This window comes from Triturus cristatus, chromosome 4_2, assembly GCF_964204655.1.
Source record: "Triturus cristatus chromosome 4_2, aTriCri1.1, whole genome shotgun sequence".
NCBI lineage: Eukaryota > Metazoa > Chordata > Amphibia > Caudata > Salamandridae > Triturus > Triturus cristatus.
In genome coordinates, this window is record NC_140586.1 from 500,786,947 (window position 1) to 500,807,721 (window position 20,775).

The following is a 20,775-nucleotide window of genomic DNA, read 5'->3' on the forward strand; positions in this document are numbered from 1 at the left end:
CCCAGGACCACCCTGTGACCGCCACGGAAGGACTGGCAGCCACCCCACCCCCCACCACACCGGGGGGGGGGCGAGGACATCACAGCCCCCACGGCCAGCCCTACCCCGGCCGGCGGACGCCTCGCCAGTCCATGCCTGTGAAGTTCACCCAGAAGATACCATCTGAGGCCCAACCCAGGGCCCAGTCAGAGACTGAGAGACTTTGCCTGCTGAGAGGTATCCAGAGGCGGCAGACGAGGGGCACGCAAGTAACGCCACCTGTATAACTGTGCAAGTTGGGTGTAACGGTGTTGTCCTGTAACGGGGGGGGGGAAATGTTTTGTTTTGGATAAAGTTGGATAGGGATGTAATGGTTGACGGTCCAGTGTTCACGTTGCTCTGACCGCACGTCATCCGCAGGCCAGGTGTGGCCTGCGGGGTCCAATAAAGGGAGCCGGCCCGCTCGGGGGCGAGGTCTCCGACTACAGCGCTGGTGTGGGGTGTTCCTCTGTCTGCGGCTCTGCGCTGGCTGCGTGCCTAACGTCTCCCCCGTGGGCCCTGCCGCCCACCACGCAACACAGGCTTCGCTTTTAATGCCTCTTTACTCCTGCTGGCCACATTGCGTGCCAGCCGCTCCGATCGGCCGTGGGCTGCGCGCTCTCTTCCTCGCAGGGTGGGAGATGGGCACCACTTGTCTTCCTCGCGGGGGCTGGGAAGTGGTTAGCTACTCCACTCTCCGTCCTCCTGCTTTTCAGATCGTCTTCTGGTGCTGATGCGGGGTGGGCTCCCGCAGAACTCCGGCGTTCGGGACACCTCTTCCCTTCGCGCCACACACCCCACGATACCTTCACTTCTGCGGGGCATGGAGGGCATCGGAGCCGTTACCCTGTTCCCACGACCGGCGGGGCTTCCTTCCTGGAGCGGCTGGCGGTGAGCAGGGAGTTCCTTCGTGCCTGTGCAGGTATGAGGGCAGGGACCTTCGTTCTGCGGTGCCGCGCAATGTCCGCTTCTTGGGGCGACAAACAATCACGCTGGGCAGCGGGGCAGGGTCACTCCCGATTTCCCTCACCTGGGCACTTGGACAGTCGGAGAGTGGGAGAGTGGGCGATGCCGGTGTGGGAATTCGCCTCCGGTAGCGCTCATCGCCTCACAGGCGGGCACCTCAAGCCTGGTGCGGGCACATCGCTCCGCCACCTTCCCTTGACCTCACGCGGCTGGGCCGGTCAGTATGGTGGGCTGCAACCACGTCAGCTGCAGTCGAACACAAGGAGAAACTGGAGGGCGCATGCCTCGGTGAGACACAGCCCCGATGCTTCGGTCGCTGCAGCAGTAGGTCCGCCAGGGTCAAGCTACACTTCCCCCACCAGGACCTGGGGAGCGGTCGCCACCGCACACGTGGGATAAGACCCACTCGTCGCCATTGTAAGGTTGGGGCCTCAGGCCCACATGCTGATAAATGAGGGACACTAACACATGGTATTCCGGTGCTGTAACTGGCATATGGCACGTGTGCCCGGCCCCTTTTATTGACAGGGTCACCTGACTGGTGACGCCTGTGGTGGGTGGGTGTCTAGTGTGGGTTACATCAGCAGTGGAACACAAGAATGTATCCAGCCGGATACTACACATAGGTTGAATTAACGTAATAAGCTATACTGGCCAGTGAAATGCCACACAAATGAATACAAATTGGGATATGTTGTTCTTTCTGGCCGCACCTCTGACTCCGCCCGCTGACCCAATCCTTGTGTTATTCCCGCCCTCTGATTCTCCGCCCACAGTTCCCCTACTTTTTTCCCCCCCCACTTCGGCCACTGGATACAGTATGTGTCTTCGTGACAGCGCATGCACTGTCTACAGCCGGGACCTAATGAACATGCAGTGGCCTAACAAATCTATCATGAGTTACATAACAAGGAGCAGACTGAAAAGACAGAATTCTGATTGTTGTCCTAGAAGTCGGGCAAACATACAAGCATCCCGAAGACACATATTCTATCTCTCCGAGTATCAGCTTTGCTTAAGTTTCACGTGGTTAATGAATGGGCAGTTATAGATAATGACAGCTTCTCAGTCACAAGGTACCCCGTGACTGGAAATAAGATGTGAAGGCGAATGCTGCGACTTGGAAGAAAACGGATTACAAGTATTCCATGAGAAAGTGTAATGGCACAAAGAAAAGTATTCAAGGAACATCAGTCAACAGCAACTAGGAAAGTTAAATCAAACTTGTGGGGTGTGGTTCAGCAAAATACAGTTGGTTATAAAACTATCTACTTGCTAAAGAAATAGTCATTCTCTAAGTTAATAGCTAGGCAGAAGCTTGACGTTAATTAATCGACAGAGGTCCTGGAAACGCTTGAGCGATGACATCATCCACGTCCTGAGGACACCTCTGATGCTGTGTCTCTTCTGTGTGTGTTCTCACTGTGCAAACAATCTGCAATGGCGACGAAGAGGCCCGAAAAGTTCTACTCCTCTCCGGGCTCCAGCGACCCCACCTACCACCACATTCGTTGCCCCCAAACATTGAGTCTACTAAATACTAAAATTTCACATTATTATCATTTAATGTTTTCCAGCTGTAGCAGCTTTGCGGGCGGGACAGAGCTGGGCTGCTCACACAGTAGCAGGGGGAGGAGGGGTTTGCCCACTCCAAATGCACATGAATGTTTGGACGGCCTTCTCAGGCCGGCCAAACAGTCATGTGCACTTTGCAAGTTCTCCACTCAGGCTGCATTAAAGCCTGGATGGACAACATACCCAGGCTCCCCCTGCCTGTCTGAGCGCCAAACCACAGCGCTCAGACCAATCACAATTCTGCATTGCAGCGTTGTGATTGGCTATGGGGAGCCGCGTGCTTCCTGTTCTGGCTGGGACAGACGATGGAGGGACGACGAGGAGATTTGCGGCAACCAGGTACGTTTTTTTCTTTTTTTTACACCCCCCTCACCCTGCCCCTGCCCCCGATCGGTGCCGGCCAACCACTGTTTATAGTACTGTGCTAGGGTGCTGAAAGCTTCCACTGTTGTTTGTGCTATGTGTGTGTAAGATTTCATCATTATTGTCTGTGCTATACTTGTGCTTTGTGGGTGGGTATGCATGTCGGTCTGAAGGAAGGGAGGTTGCATTGCTCTTGCATGTGCTGCACATTTGCTGTCTGCTGCAGTGAGCAAACAATTACTCCCGGTAGACAGATGTATGAGGTAAGAAATTTGAATGTGTGATCATTAAGTGTACTTTTGAGATGCAAAATTGTCACTGATGTATTGAAATGCAAACACTCCATAGGTAGTGGGATGACAAACCAAACATCCAGTAGCATTAAGTTTGAGAGGAATAATACTCTGGGTGGAGCCAACACTTACTAAGTATAGTTAAAAAATTGATAATAGATAATCATACATAAGCGTTTGTGACTCACCCCTAGCCACAGACCATATAAAGGCATTCTCGCTTACCACCTGTGCCAGGTCTATCAGAAACACTGGCCTTTCCTGAACTTTTTGATTTGCCTTTATGATAGTTTCACTAGAGAGATGGAGGTCTCTGACCTACAACACTTCAGAAAAACAAAAACAACATAATGCAAAGTAAAGAACAAAAGGAGCCTTCTAAGGCTTACTGTTTGCTTGGGGACCACATGCTCTATCCAGCCCGCACTGCGCCTTGAGGTGCAGCATGCAGCAACTGACGTTGTGCTCTTAAGATCAGGCACATCTGTGCCGTCAGCAGCCGTATGAGGCTGGGCCACTTTTTGAGAACCGAGACCTGAGATCACTGCACAGTTCCTTAGCTAACCGTTTTTTTTGTTGGTTTTTTTTACATTCACTTTTTTTCTGCGATTTTGAGCAGGGTCTATGCTGGCATGGGCAAGAGAAAATCTACCTCTGCAAGGAAGAATCCACGGGCGGGCACCATAGTATCTTACAAATCCCATAGGAGAACTTGAACAGGAGACTGGTTCTGTCAAAGAACAGTTCTGCACTGCTATGAAATCTGCTTCCGAGAAAGGCAGTGGGACAGAGCATAGAGACTCAACGGAGTTATGCTGTCGCTCCAGCACTCCTCTTTGATATTAAGGCATAAGGAAGAGAAATCAGTGCATAGCGAATTTCATGTCAAGAAGGGAACTAGCATTATGCATTTATCTTTTATTGCCAGCTCATTACAGCACTTTAAAGTAAAACATAACCAAACAAAATTCCGCCACTAGAATGTCACTGTAGCCTACATAACTGTCTACACAGCAGCCATCTTCTTTCATCTGCTGCGCCTTGTTAGAGAAGTATTGTGTGGATGTTACATTGAAATAGGTCATAACCAGTCTAATAATTTATTAAAAAGAGATTGGGTGATGTGTGATATATAATAAGTATATAGAGGTTTTGATGTTTAAATAGTTTATACATGTTGAGGTCCTCGACCTACTACCAGTCAACGCCAGGAAAACTATAATACATGCCGTGATCACCTCCCAGATTGACTACGGCAATGTCCTATATTTTGGGATGTCTAAAAAAAGGCTAATAAAGCTGCAATCAGTACAAAACGCAGCAGCCCACCTGGTACTGAATCTCCCTAAAAGAACATCTATATCAAAAGCCTTAGCCAACTTGCATTGACTTCCACTGGAGGAAAGAATATTGTTTAAGACAATGTGCTACTGCCACCGAATCTTGGCAAAAAAGGGTCCACGCTACCTTCAAACTATGATAACAGCATACACCACCAGTAGAAACTTACGATCCGAAGGAAAGGCGCTAGCATACGTACCAAGAATAAGGAAGGCTGGGATGGGAGAACGCTCTTTCAGATACCTGGCCGCCAAATACTGGAACTTACTACCTAGTGCCATAAGAACAGAGCCTTATGAAGCTACTTTTTGGAAAAAGCTGAAGACATGGCTTTTCCCCACCAGTAAATCAGATTAAACTCCCTTGAACTCCAGATACATGCCTTTCGAATATGTGACACACCTTACTTGCCATTTCATTGCCATCTGAAACTCTGCTACTAGCCCGGGGACACACCAGCTGTGTAACCTTGCGCTCTATAAATGGTAAAAACTAAACTAAACTAAAAAGCTCTTGCTACTGGCTATGCAAATGCAAGCTACTCGATTGGTGATCTATCTAGGTGGCTTCATTTTTATGTACCAAAACAGTGTAATTCTGCAAGATCAGCTATGAATAATCATTCAGCTCAACCAGGACCTGAGGTTTATGGTAAACTGAGAAAATTCTCCCCTAGTACCATCCCAACAGAATGAGGTTTTATGATTCCCTGTAGATTCAAAGAGGGGACTCTTACAACTTCTGGATGCTAAGGTGAAAGCAATCAGCAGACGGTTTAAGTGAGCCCTTTTTGTTTGTGCACTTGGAATAATATAGACATTAGGAAGCAGAAGGGATCGCTGTTGTCTCCAGAAGATGATTTTAACTCCAAGCAACCAGTCCTCATCGAAGTTTAGTAACTCTGTTGGACCTTTCAGACTGCAAGAGATGAAAATGGACAAGCTTCCCTTGGGGCGTCCATAGTTACTATCTCTAACGGCTGGTTTCCAATATTCAATGAATCCCACAGCGGGGCAGTTGTGGATAGCCCATGTTTCCTGGAGGGCAATTAAGGCATGACTAAAAATAAAGTTTCGGGTCTCCAATAAGGTCCTTTTATGATGAAGGCCACTAATGTTCCACAAACACAGAGATAGGCGAGGCTGCACCTGTAGATTTGTAGGGTTTGTAATTTGAAGCTGAGGAACGCTAGATTCAGCAGCCTCTAGTGAATTCAGTTTTGGTGAGTGTTGGCCAAGTGGTCAAGCTGGGTTTTTACGGGACAGAGCGGCTGGCAGCCACCCCCAGTCTTGGGCTTTATGGAGATTCGAAGGTGTGATCCATGAGCTTTCTGTTAAAGATGCATCACCTACTGCATTTTTTAAGATTGAATACAGCTTGTTTCTATCACCATTCAGGGTTCAACGAACACTTGTCTCTGTAGCTGATTGCTTGGCTAGTGCTGTAGAGTTGCCTGGATTGTGGTGTGGGTAGATTTTAATTCCCCATGACCGAAAAATGTCTTTACAAGCTAGAAAAGCTCGAGCCCAGATAGTGAATTTTAATGTCACCAAGGTTACTTCAGAGGGTTGAGACCCTCTTGGAGGGAGAAATTCTATGTATTCAATGTCTTCGGATGCCAGTGTGTCAAATCCTGGTACTCCTTTCAGTAGTTTGATGATATTAGCTCTGTTAAGGACGTCATGATGACCTTTTGATTTATATTCAGGAGCAAGAATAATTTTGGAGAACTGGAGGTCACTGGCGGCACTCTGATGGCGATGGCCCGAGTCAAGTAGGAATTTTTTTTCGGTTAGTGAGCCAGGAACTATTCCTTATTTAGGCAAATGATTTTCCCGGGACTCTTGCAAACTTGTCAAAGAGTCCTCAGATGGCATTGGGGCATGCTTTAAGGTTACTTTTAGAAGAAGCAATCAAAAAGGAATTGAGACAGGTTCAAATCCTAGGTTCGAAATCTAGCCAGGTTGGTGGGTACTTTATCCTCTTCTATGTAGGTCATTTTCCCAGGACCACTCCCTTAGCATGCACTGAAGAGCCTAAAAATCAAGCACTTAAACAGTGAAATCCTTATTGAGACCAAATTTTCCTAGATTTTGAATACCCAGAGGAGGTCGCAAAGGGGTTGGATTATCGGTAAATATGAACTGGAAGAATCATTTTCAGTAAATTTCCACATGTAGTCTTAGAGTCAGGGGCCAGCCAGTGGGGATGGATGACCCAGTGGAGACAGTTCTCAACTGTAGAAACCAATTCTTTCTCTTAAAATGTTGTCAGCAAAACTGATTTTGTTACTGTGTTTGATTCTTTCAAAAGGGGTTCTGATGTGAGACCCTTAGATATTACAAGACAGTTTACCCCTAAGAGGATATTATTATTATCCATCACGGAGTGCACCAATAGCACCTCAACCCTGGTCGTAATTCATTATTTACTTCCTTACCCCAGACTGTGTGTAATAAGCAGTCTAAAAGAATATGAATTTCAAACATCTCATCAGAGAATGCATTCCCCTCTTTATATTTCTATGAAAGTGATAAATGAGCTTTGATCAAGTATAACAGAGCCTCCATTCTTGCCATAAAATGCAGGATTTCCTAGTTACTTGAGTGAAGGATAGTCCTTGTCTCCTTTAAAACATGGAGATGAATATTATCTCTCTGTCATATTTTTGTGTATGGATATATTTGTCCTGCCATTCTGGACTATCTTATATACATTTGAATCCTGTACTTTCTCTCAAGTCTCCTGAGATTGCTAAAATGTTTGGTGGAATGGAGTTAACTATATATATTCTGAGTCAAATGAATGAAGAGTAAATAATTTGCTGTTATACTGTTTAACTAGGTTTATTTTTATTTTAGTTGCTATTCTTTCAGTATTTTCACCAACTATGAACTGGCCTGACTTCAAGAAATGGGTCCACAGGGACACACGTGCGGTCTCTTATCGACTATGGGAATTTCTCATTGGTGGATTTGTTGTCCAGCATGAGGCGCCACAAGATTTCTGGACTGTTTTGGTTTTCCTTCAATTAAACTGCGGCTTTTGTGAATAAAGTAACAAGTTGGACAAAGCAGAATATTCACTTCTGTATCTTTAATATAATCAGGTTGTTCCTTCACTATAACAAATAAAAAATCTGCATTTTGCTCTCACCTTTTCTGCCTCAAGGTAAAGCTCCTTATGGCTCCAATAAACACCATATCTCATTGATGTGCTTAGTGCATCATGTCCCACAATTGCCTAATGGTCACTGTCCTTCAATGATCTATCCCACTGTGTTCTCCAACAACACCAGCCCTTAAATTTTTTCTAAGTTGACCTACCCCTCGCTACTCTGCCATCCGGGGACATCCCTCCATTCCAAATCGACTTGTCATTGTCCATTACTGGTAAACCTAATGGGGAACGGTCTCAAAAGTTGCTCTTCCTAATCATACAATGGCAAAAGTGGGCTGGCCCACTACCTAATCCTGTGGTGGTCAGAAGTAAACAGAGAATGAGAGTTTAGCAGACCAATGGATGAAAAGGGCTGAACCAAAGCTCCTCTATGTAACCAATTATATATGTTTTAATTTTTTTTTTTTTTAAATGTAATCACTCGTGGCTGATGACACACCTAATGTTATCTCTAGGTCAGACCTAACAATGATCTGGGTACTGTTGCTTACCGAACCCATTTGAGAGACAGGCTATGATTTCTTCCATCGGATGGCTCATGGAACAGATACTAGAGAAGTTTTCTCTATGAGTTTTCTATTTTGACATTCCATAGAGGAGAATTTGATAAAGAAGCATTGATAATAATGGAAATATGCAGTTGTACGTTAAAGAAGCCAATAAAGAATTACCATGAAAAAAAGCCTTGGCAAAGCCTTTAGGTTGTGCCCTTAGGACCAACCGGATTTGCCAGTGCCATTTGCTGATGTTGTAAAGCACTGGGAAAACTTTTTTGGGGCAGATTCTGTACACCATAGGCAAAAAAAGGCTTTACTGTAGCTGTCTCATTTCGTAGGTGCGCACATGCATGATAATGCATGTGTGCGCATGTATCACCACACATGCATATGCTTACAAAAGGATGCAGGTGCCATTTTTATTTTTTTGCAAACCTTGAAATGGAAACATAAAATAGGAGTAATACAAAAGCACTTTTTTTTTAAGGGGAGAGAGACGGTAGATAGTGCTGTTGTGTAGTACATAAAATGTGTTTTTCAAAAATGTTTTATATAATGGCCAGCATAAGTACGGAGGAGTAGGTTGAGGGAAAACAATGGGGAGTGGGCAGGAGGAGGAATATTTTTTTTTTTTTAAAACAAGAGTAGAGCAAAAGCAGCATACAAGGGAGAGATCAACACTGGGTGCGGGGGAAAAGCACACGTGGGAGACAGCTAAATGGAGCACTAGGTTTCAGAAGGGTTAATTTTCCTGAACACTTTGAGTTAAAAACATGTGGCGCACTTTCCCAATTTTAAGTGAATGGATAAAGACCTAGATTGATTGGGGGAGCCTAGAAATAAAGTGGTTCTCTAGTAGATTTTAGTCCTCAGGGAGCACTGAATGATCAGTCTTAATATTTGAATCCATAGAGAGGCTTAGGGAGTCATAAACAGAACAGAAAGAAAGGAGGATTTGAAAGAGACGGCGCAATTAATAGAAAGGAGTTTGACTGAAGATTGTGCCAAAATTGAAATGGATGTTCAACATCTTTTACTATCAGTGTCACACTCCCACTCCCGGAGAAGGAGGAGTCAATGGGAAATGTTTTGATCCTTTGTAAAAAGCCAATGCAATATCCTAGTCTGAAGACTCTGCAGGTTATGTTTAGATGAAGGCCAACTGGTAATGGCTGATATGCACTATGATGAGATTACCTGGGGAAATATGATAATATAAAACAATAGTTCACCAAGGACTCCTTCAGTAAAGAACATTTTAGAATTAATAGCAAGTCAAGTATTTTATAGAGTTACGCTTGTATATGGTTATAATGATGATGATGAATACGAATTTATAGAGTGCACAGATGCTCATAGGAGTGTCCCAGCGCTAGTCAAGCAGCAAGTTGAATATTACAGGATTAATAGAAAGGTTTTTAGCTTTTTTATGGAATATTTCAAAAACTTTCCTGACTCAAATGCAAGGGGAGTGTATCCCATACAGAAGGGCGTATAAAGGCAAAAGAGCGCCCACCGGTCCTTGACCTCTTCACTCATGGTACTTTTGCTAAGGCCTGATGCGAGGACCAGAGATTCCAAAATATAAACCAAACAATCATTGGTCTCGCCACTGTATAAGAAAATGGTCATTCAATTGGAGATAATATTAAATGTGAGGAGTCATAAAATAAAAACTCTTTACAGTGATCAAACATAGAAGACAAGCTCGGAGTATAGCTACATTTGAATTTATACAGCAAACAAAAACAAACAAATGTGGTCTGAGCAATAGAGCCGAGTCACATCAAATGCAAAAATTCACAGCAAAGAACAACAAACAAGCATCATAGACCAAGGGACCGATATAGAGTTTGGCAAACGGCATACTAACATCACAAACATAAAGGATATCCTATCCTCCATATTACAGGTGCATTATATCTTATGGCACTTCTTTTTTTTAACACTAATTTTATTAAGTTTTGCAGATCATTTAAGTACATTACAATTATCGGAGTTCCTTTTTGGTTTTTCTTACCATCTTATGACTTATTTTACATGTCGTTCAATTGTTCTACATATGCTATTACATTTCCATATTTTGCATTGATATTTAGCAGTGGTACTTATGATAATAATGCACATACTTATCAGACATAGCATATCATGTATTATCAGTGTGTTGCTTATCATTTTATAACTACTCACAGCCCCCCTACCTAACTTATCAAGAAACAAATAAACTCGGCCGCTGTGCTGTACATACCTCAACACTAGTATATAATACTCCAAGGTAGATATATCCGATATTGATGGGAAGGACAAGGAGAAGGAAGGCACAAGGGAGTCGGAGTGGGGGTGGAGAGGGGGAAGAGGACGGGGGAGGAGGGGAGGGGATGGAGGTAACCCCGAAAATCAGAACAGCCATGGCATTAATAATCAGTGAGCATCCGTCTGGTCCTCCAGTGTGTCCAGGGAACCCTCCGACACCTCCCCTGTGTGTGCTTTGAAATGTTCTACTAGCTGCGTCCATTCCAGGGAGATTGGTCGTTTTCTCAGTCCTCTATATTCCTCGCAATGAATAGCCTCTCTCTCAGCCACAGCCCATCTAAGAAATTCCTCCCTCCATTTGCCCTCGCACAGTGCCGTGCGGGATCTTCTGGCACTTATAATTAGGCTGTCCGGTTTTAGGTTTAAACCTATAAAAACTGATAAAACCCCACTGAAAGATAAATAGCCCTCACCAATGAAAACATATAAACACTGACAAAACACCTGCACAACCACAAACTAAATGTCATTAAAGAGAAAGGAAAAAAGAGAGTGAAAGAGTAGTTTTTTTCTTCCTGAAGGGGCCAATACAATGTAGCTTTGTTATACAAGCTACCAGTAAGAAATACTAGGCCAACACTATTCTGCTTGAGTTTTGTTGTTTAGGGATACCACTAAAATATTGTTTCTTCTTCCAGGGCTCGACAAATCCACTCGACCGCTCGAATTTGCGAGGTAAATTTTATGAGGTCGAGCTATTTTTAGGTCCTACTCGCCCTTTCTGGCAAGTAGGAAAACATACTAACTTTTGTCCTCCGTCTTTGAAAATGGAGCAAATGTGACAACATAACAAGATTTAAAGGTCTTTTTATTGCTCACAAAGCAAATGAGCAATAAAGATGCCTTTAAATCTTGTTATCTTGTCACTTTTGCTACGCTTTCAGAGACGGAGGTCAAGTAGGTTACTGTTAGGTCGAGAAGATTTTTCAAGGTACTAGACCTGCAGGACTAGTACAATTTTTCAGATTTTTTTAGCCCAGTCTTCCTTTTGCTTTTTTTTCAGTTTTGTGGTATTTGGTCTAAAGATGCAGGGTTTAGAAGCATGTTTTAGGCCTTGTTTAATTATTTTATAAATTGTATAGAGAGAGGAAATATCAAAATCATATTTGATGTTTTGGCTGTGTTTGATTCTTTCACTGATAGGTAAAATGGCTGGTTTCATAAGAGTCTTTCTTAGTATGTGTCATCACATTTACCCACAGAGAATGAGTAAAAACTCTCAATTCATCAGCCCCTAGTTTCTAGTGAGTCAGTATTGATAGTAGGTGAATTGCCAACACCTCAGGCTATAAACATTCAATGCAAGGTATAGTCACAAGTATATGTGCAAAGAGTGCTATCACTAAGCATCTTGGATAGTGGTGAAAACATGACATCAGACTTTTGGAAAACATGGAACAGCAGTGTCACTTGGAATGCTCTGCAAAAAAGGTTCTTTCCAAGTTCAACAAAGATTGGAGAGATATTGTTCGTATTTGCAGTGACTCAGCTACGTATATGAAACTTTTGTGTGATGACCTGTGAAAATTGATACCTGAGCTGAAGTGCTTCCCTGTAAGATATCATTGCCACTTGTTAGATGGTATGCTGAAAGCCTGTCAACCAACTTCATCGACTAACACTGCCCCTGGTTGGTGCTTTCCACCTTCCTGGTGCTTGAGCTTGGGGAGCTAAGGAGGGTTAAGCCTCCAGTCAACCCGTCCCCTTAGGCCTACCTGGGAAGCTATATTTCCTCAACTATATTGCCCCCTAGAAAGTGGGGGTTTACAGAACCAGGGACACAAATAAGAGTTAGCTGCGCCAGCTGGCCCACCAGTCATCTGGTCAGCCATCCACCAACTAGTCATCTGGCCAGCCAGCCACCGACTGGTCATCTGAGCTTCTTGCCTCCAGATGAATCTCCTGATGCCTGCTTTGGCCATCGGATCATCCTGCTGACCTGTGAGGGATCATGCCTCATTCCTGCACATGGTGCAGGGGAGGAGAAAGTGGTCCCTTGCCTCACTGCATGTGGAGGAAGCAGCCTTACACTAGCCTGCAACCCATACCTCCTAATGGCCTGGCGGCAGAGAGACCCAAGTGGGAAATGGGCACCTGCAGACAGAGACAAAAGCATGACTCAGAGGATGATCACAAACATGCCAATGGAGATGATGCACATCCATATGCACTCCAGTTCCCAAGTGAGCTGCTCTACGCATCGGACCAAAGACCAGCTATCCCAGGACAATCGAAACTCCTCAGCACTGTGGTATCATGAGAGCTTAGGAAAAGAGTCTGACAGAGGTGTTCAGTCATAATCTCACAGATGCCCCACTGGCTCCTCACCCTAGCACATTGACCAAATATCTGAACCTGCAGTTCCTCTTCTACTGAGCAGGATTATTACTGCAACAACACATCGTAAGTATAATAAAACTAACCTGTCTCATGATGGTCTGAAACCAGCTCATGTTCCCTATTAGTGGGTGAACAATGCAATGCTTAGTGAATTTTGCTTCCCAATGATAGGAAGAGCACGACATTGAAAGATCAAAAAGCAATGTTTCTATGAACACTTGGTTGCCACAACATCGCCTGACATCTCGTGCTTGGAAAAAAAAAAAAAGTCAGAGGGATCGTGAGGCCCTATTTTCATGGTCTGTATTAATAATGAAAATCAAAATCAATTAAGTTTTTGCCCTACATCTCTGCAGGAGATTTATGTCCTCTTTGAGCACATCTTAGTACACCTGAGTTATTGTTTGAAGTACTGCCCCATTCAAACTCACCACCTGCCACTGTCACAGAGCGGGTCACGCCTGGCAGCCACCTGGCACTTGAAGCAAGAGCCTCCCCCCCGGCCTTACTGGGAACGTGCAAAAAATAATAAGAGTAGTGGTATTTCACCGGCGGGCCAAGAGACTCCCACATACCCTACACCTCTCATGTCTCTTCACAGTGTCAGGCTAGAGTCAAGCACAACAGTGTTCTTTTTTCCCTGCTGATTCTGCCAAGCCTGTTCCCTTGGTTGTGATTTTACTAGATAGGAGGTAGGGACAGTGGGAATCTTGTTTTTCTCTTCATGCACATCACTATTTAGATGATGAGGCATTTGGCTACCTTAACAGTCATGGTTACTTCTACAGTTTACTGGAGCTTCATTGAATATCTTCACTTTGACTTTCTGAGCACTCGTCAGTATTCACATCATATTAGCACCCACCTCACGCCTTCAGAATGCTTTTTTGTAATTAAATATTCAGATCCCCCTGGTAAGCACCAGTTCAGAGTCAGTTGACAGGTGCTGGCCGAGGCGAATGCCAGCCAGAGCCCACGAGAGGACTATGTGGAGAGGTGACCACCGCAGCTGGGGTGATCTGCAAGAAGGAACTGGCTCATATTCCAGAGCTGCTGCTGCCGCGAGGCGATTCCTTGTTCAGGTACAGCTCATGTCCAACCCCACTTCACACCCCAGCCACAAGATTTACACCTTCTTCCCTGAATTTTTAACGACTAGTGAGAGCTCGCCTTACCTCGTCAGAACCATGGCACTTTCTAAGGCTTGAGTGCCTCTTTTGGGGCAACCCATTCCAGGTTGCCCTGCTCTTCAACAAAGAAAATAGAACTCTCTCCGAAGCTCCTGCCGGCTTCTCAGGGAGAATTTGTGTTACCGCACTGGATGCCATAAGGGCGTCCATCCCTACCACTCTGAGACAGGGAGCTTAATCCAATTCCCTTCAATCATCCCAGGGCAATGGAGGGCATTGCATGTCACTTGCCAAAACATGCCCATCTTTTAGGTAAATTGACCCATGTTTAATTGCTGTTCACATGGAACCCGTCTATACTTTGGCCTTCAAAGTTCTTGTCTGAATATTTGCTGCTACCACCAAGATCTGCAACAGTGGTGGCTACACCCTGGCCCTCACTGAAGGCTTCTGTGAGCACCTCAGTTGCCCTCTTACTCATCGTAGATTAGACTCCGCCGCTCTGTGTTGACGACTGCTGGGTATGGGCTTGGCGCACCAGCACCATCCATTTTCAGGGCTAATTGTTTCAACAGGCGAGTTGTTACATAGTCCTTAGTGGATTCCAACTTCCAAGGTCACCACCTTGCTGTCTATATCAGCAAACACCTTTTGTAGGATTTGAGGAGCATTGGAATCTGGTACCTTAACCTGGTGTTAGGTTCATCCCTCAGCGCTAGTTTTCCTTACCAAAAGTGGCCCACTAGGCACTCACATTTGATGCCTGGATCCATGCTAGAGAGCATGCCCTCTTACCTATTTGAAATTCGAGAACAGGTTAAGATTGTTTCGTCCCCAAGACATCTACACATTTTCTTTACCAGATAAAACTGGGGTGTTCCAAGTACCAGCTACCCTGTGGGAAACTTCAGAGGGAACCGGCTACTGGATGGTTGATTAGTCCTTTGCCTCCGTACCCAGGTCGAATGACAAATTTGCATGTCAAGACCACTATGTACTCCCACCAGAGTTTTCTCTGTCTTTGCCCTGTCCAGGCATAGTTCACCATCTTTCGGGTCCTATTACACATGCTCCTGCTCCACCTCCACAATAGAGTGGATGAGATGGGCCAGTGGTGCGTCCATAGCAAGGGCAGGTCACCTCAGTCGGCACACACCAGCTATCACCTTCATTGTACCACCGGGTTCGGGTCAGCCCTATGATTTGTGCTTGTTGTAAATCCCTTGGTCTGTGTTTGAAGATCGGTTAGGTGGGTAACCGACATTGCCACAGACCCCTGGTGTCTGGCATCGCCCCCCCCCCACCCAGCAGCACAACATGGTTGGGTGCACTGAGCATAGTCCACCCCAGTTAACAGTTGTGCAAGAAGCAGGAGGCCTGGTCCCCCTTACCTGCCAGTTGCAACCCAAGAGGGCTGAGACGTTTGCCAGGGGAGGGCAGAGAGGCAGTCAATATACATCAGTCCAGTGGAAACTGCCAGGCTGCTTTAAAGAGGGCTGTAGCAGAGACCCACCTACCACCCCAAAGCCTTCCCAACCCACCCAGAGAGAGTCATGTGCACCCCCACAGAGGTACTACACCTTGCGGGGCCGGGTACACTCAGGTGGCAGTCCAACAGAGGGGATCTGCCTTCCCGCGCGACCGAGCTTCCTGCTGTGTGAAATCCTCCTGTCAGACTGCCCAGACACCACCAGTTTGCCTTTCAACAGTTTCACTCCCTTTTGAACTATCTCTTCAAAGTTCTTTTCAACTTTTCCTTACGGTGCATGTTGGCTACTGGTCTCACACCCGTATTTAGCCTTAGATGGAGTTTACCACCTGCTTTGGGCTGCATTCCCAAGCAACCAGACTCCAGGAAGCCCAATCTGGGGGCACGAGGAGCTGCTATCGTACCTATTACCATCCGCAGTGTGAGCATAAATCAGAAGGAATTGTGCCCCCTGAGCAATGCCAGGGAATTGGTCTATTGTACAGTACATTTCCACACCCACCGTCAGGCAGGAAATTGGTTCTTTCCTCTTTACTCGCCATTTCCAATGGACTCCTGTTTAGTTTATCTTCCTCTACTTAGCAAAATGCTTGAATTCAGCAGATTGCCATGTATGATCTGAGATCGTAGTCAGATGCCGAAGCATGGACAAGGCGGACCAATTCTCTGGGAACTTGAAGGGAGACACACTTTTGCACATGGGGGTCAAGGCAGGACAGATCAGAGACCAAAGCCTGCGGGAGCCTGCATGGGTATCAGCACTCGTGGGCACGCAGGGGGCCTTTCAAGTCCCAGAAGTGGGCACCCAAAGTGGTGCACGTGGGCAGCCATGAGACACCACAGACAGCTACACACAGCACACAGCTGGCATCCTAGGTTTTGTAGGCCCAGGGCAGACCGGACACCAACTCATCCCAACAAGGACGAGAAGACCAGGCATGCTGGTGGCATACCACTGCGGTAGAATGGAGGGCCTTTGATGGGGGTCAGGATTCTGATCATGGGAGGACAAAGGGAGCAGAGCCCCTCTGCAACAACCCCAAACATGCTCTGGGAGAGCCCAAGGGTGATTGATGTTCAAGTGACCCTCAGACAGGCGTAGCCCCAAGAGGAACTCGAGGCTGCAAGTTGCGTTGGAAATGTTGATGATCAATGTGTCCTGCAGTTCACGCTAATTCTCTCAGCTAGCTGCATTCTTCATTGATAAGTCAGCTGAGTGATACACCACCAAGAGTCAAAGGCAATTTTTGTAACGTTTGCCCACTTCTAGCTGCAGGTGAGGCTGAAGGAAGTCAGTACCAGCGATCCACCACCCATGCAGTGAGACAGCCCAGCACTCCATCAAGCTTCACCTCTAGAAGTTGGCCTCAATTATTTAAAACGTTTCCAGGTGTTCGGCCAGGGAACCCCACCCCACTGCCACAGCAAGCAGGCATTTGAGAAGCTCCCACAACAACAGAGGTAGGAAGCTCTACCACCGGCCCTCCCGGACATGGCCATGCAAATCTTTAAACCCAATCCTGGCCACAAGGGACCAGGTCACCAGGTACTTGTCAATGAGGGAAGTTTGCCCCACTTGCACATCAGCCATCTGTCACCCATCGTGGCTGGTGGGAGTCAGGGCTCAGCCCCTGCATGTCAAGAGTCCCCAACTGAGGCGGTAGCCCAAAACCATGTCAGCAGGCTGAGGTCTTCTTAGCACTGGTGTAAGCCACCGAGAGGAGATAAGCTAGGTTCCCTCACACCATTAAAACTAATCACCCACTTCTGGTACTTGAGTGGAAGCTCAAGGGGCCAAGGACGCATCCCGTCCCACCCTTCAAAGCAGTTCACACTGGCTTTGAATGGCAAGGCATCTCCACTGAGACGAGCCAGGGTTCCCTTATGGCCCCAGCTCCTTCTCATTCAGGCTGCCCTGCCAGCCAAGACATGCCACTCCTCAGGTCACCCGAAACCCAGGCAAGGCGAGATCAGGCTTGAGAGGGCCCGGGAGGCAGGGCCTTTGGGGGGTGCAGCCCAGGGAGACACTGCAAATTGGGTTATGCCCAGGTACCTGCTGGGTGAGCATGGGTTCAGGCTGTCAATGAAAGTTGCTCAGGCCGCTCTGCTGTTAATGATCCTTCTGCAAGTTCATCTACGGAAACCCTGTGACGACGGTTACTTCCTCTAGATAGTCAAGTTTGATCATCTTCTCAGAGCTCTATCAGAGCCGTTCCCGACCCCGGTGACGCCGATCCGAGGACCTCCCTATACTATGTAATCTATAGTAGCAATGGTCTGTGTGTACAAAGAGCAGGGACTTAATTAACATGAGCTTATAACCCGCACTTACTGGGAAATCCTTGTTTATGGGAAGTAATTGCAACTTCGAACCCCTATCACGAACAGGGTTCGCAGGTCACCCGCACCTGTCAGCAAAGGGTAGACACGCTGATCCGTTCTGTATAGCGCACATGCATCTCTGGACATCTAAGGACATCACAGACCTGTTATTGCTCAATCTTGTATTGCTGAACACCACTTGTCCCTCTGAGAAGTTGAACGCTAACCACGGGGGGTCACGTAATTAGTTAGCATGGAGGAGTCTTGTTTGTTATCAGAATTAACTAGATAAATTGATCCATTAGCTGTGAACAGCCAAGCATCATTGCTCACAGAATCAAGGAAAGCTATCAATCTGTCAGCCCTTTCCATGTCCGAGCAAGGTTAACCATTTAGAGTCAAATTAAGCCACAGTCTCCACTCCTGGTGGTTCCTTTCCGTCAATTCCTCTAAGTTTCAGCTTTGCAACCATACTCCCCTGCTGGAAGCTGTTCATTCGGTCATGGGTATAACATCCTTGGATTGCTAGTTGGTATAATTTATGGTTGGAACTGCGACAGTATCTCATTGTATTCTTGTATTGTTCTTGATTAATGAAAACATTCTTGGCAAATGCTTTTGCTCGTCTTACGCCAGTCCAAGAATGTTACCTCTGGCAGCAAAATACGAATGCTCCAGACCCTCCCTCTTAATCCTGGCATCAGTTATAAAAACCAACAAAATAGAACCAGAGCCCTATTCCATTATTCCTAGTAGAAGTCTTCAGGCACCGTACCTCTTTGAGCACTAAGTCAAGAGCATCAAGTGGGCGCCGAGAGGCAGGGGTTGGAACAGGCAATAGTTTGCCACACAAAGGATCACCAGATCCATTCCAAGATGCAACTAAGATCTTTTTAACTTTAGCTACTTTAATATACGTTATTAGAGCTGAAAATACTGTGGCTGCGGGCACCAGACTTACCCTTCAATTGATGCTCGTTAAAGGAGTTAAAGTGTACTCTTTCCAATTATAGGGCCCCGAAAGTCCTGCATTGTTATTTTTCATCATTACCTCCCTGAGTCAGGAGTGTGTAATTTGCGTGCCTGCTGCCTTCCTTGGATGTGGGAGATGTGTCCTAAGCTCCTTCTCCAGAATCAAACCCAGATTCCTCGTTACCTGTGGTCACTCGGGTAGGCGTCAAAAAGTATCATTGAAAGTTGATAGGGTAGACATCTGTATGTATCATTGCTATCACCAGAACGTACAATCAGCCTGAGGTTATCTAGAGTCATAAAAGTGGCCGGCAACCATGGATTGGTGAAGGTCTGATAAATGCACGCGTTTCGGAAGGTCAACAATTGTCAGCATGTTTTAGCTTTAGAATTACCACAGTTATCCAAGAAACAGCTGGATCAACCAAAGGAACCATAACTGATTTAATGAGTATCAACCAGACAGCTGCACCTGCTGGATGGTTGGAGGAGCCACGTGCCTGTCCTGAACCGCCTTTAACAACCCTCTGGAGCCTGCTTTGGAAGCCCCTGTTTGCCTACAGTGGCTGGGGGAAAGGGCAGTCACAAGGGCACCATCGGACCCAGCGTATTCTGCAACAGCAGAAGGGAAAGGCAGACCAAGGCGCAACCTGTGCAAGACACAGGGTGCTATGTCCTGGGCTGGGCAGCCAGGTCCACCTCCGTCCGAGCTGCTGGGAAATGCGCTGGATGGAGAAGGGCAATGGAGAGGCTTATGGCGCTCAGACTTTCAGTTGACATCCGGGACTAGAGCCACTCCACTCCATCCACTCTGGTAAGCCACTTCACAAGCTGCCAGGCCGCTTGACCTTCAGTCTTCAAAAAGGCCTCCACAAAAGGCAGATCCTCTGGTTGGACAGTCCAAGCGGACTGAAAGCTCTTTTTCTTGAAAGAAGCAGTCATCCCAGCCATCACAATCAGAGTACAGTCATGGCTAAACTGCCCCCTCCGCTCCCACCAGTCTATTTGCTGCATTCCCGGCGATGCGGGATGCTGTTCCTCGCAGGGAGCGCCCCCGGAGATGTGCTGCTCGACAGGAAGAGTGTTGTGGTGACGCCGCAGCGGGAACACCCTACGGAGCCGCCATTTGTCTGGGGAGGCCCACAGCAATTTCCGTGGAGCAGGCGAGTGACCGGTATACCGCGGCTGTCCCCAGTGTGTCCTGGGGGCTGCCGCAACGCATCTCCAAGACAGCCTCCCCCAAATGGAACTGCGGACGATTCAAGATCGGAGCCGCATGTGTCGACCCGGGCCTTGACGGCCATGCGAGACCCGGGCGCCACAATAGCGTGAAGGCTCATCCTCTGTGTCCTGGAGAGGGAGTGGCCACCGCTCTTGCGGCCTACATGGCACCCGGGACTCTTAAGCTATCCGCTCGCCTCCTCTCAGAGGTGCCAGTGGAGAGGATCCTAGACGCTGACTCGCCTGGATTGTTTGGAGTCGGTGCGGCCCCGGATGACAGGGGCGGAGAGAAGTGCACACGGGGCCATGCTACACCCGAGAGGCTCTGGGATACGGCCTGGTCATCTGCCAGGCCCCAGAGGGGAGCGTGCACAGCGGGCCTCTCTGGCTGGGCCCGCTACCCATGGGCCTGGCAGAGGAGGATATTTGGAGCCCCTCTCCCTCCTAAGGGGCCCCTCGACCTCCTTGGCACTAGACTGAAGAGCCCAGAGGTCGTGCAAGCCCCCCGGCCAGAACTCAGTGTATCGTGTCTTGCAGGCGCAGCTACTTCTTGCCCAGAGACGTGGCAGGGCCCCTCCACACATCGCCCTGACCACGAAGACTCCTGAGACCCCAGTTGCTGGTGTTTGAACCCCTCGTTGGCAGCGGAGCCTCAGAAGCAGGAGCGCAACCCCAGGGGCCCTAGCTGCGAGATTGACGCCATCACTGCTGCACCGAGGAGACAAGGCCCAGAAGCAGGTCCTTGCAGTTACCAC

The 20,775-nt window shown here is 47.1% G+C and overlaps 1 protein-coding gene and 3 pseudogenes across 2 annotated transcripts in view; all 4 read right to left on the reverse strand.

Moving 5' to 3' along the window:
- Positions 1–20,775, reverse strand: part of DNAI3 (dynein axonemal intermediate chain 3) — a 958,656-nt gene that overhangs the window by 890,025 nt on the left and 47,856 nt on the right. The window lies entirely within an intron of this gene.
- On the reverse strand, positions 12,792–16,132 carry LOC146834610 (28S ribosomal RNA; annotated as a pseudogene).
- Positions 16,588–16,741, reverse strand: LOC146834611 (5.8S ribosomal RNA; annotated as a pseudogene).
- On the reverse strand, positions 17,617–19,335 carry LOC146834612 (18S ribosomal RNA; annotated as a pseudogene).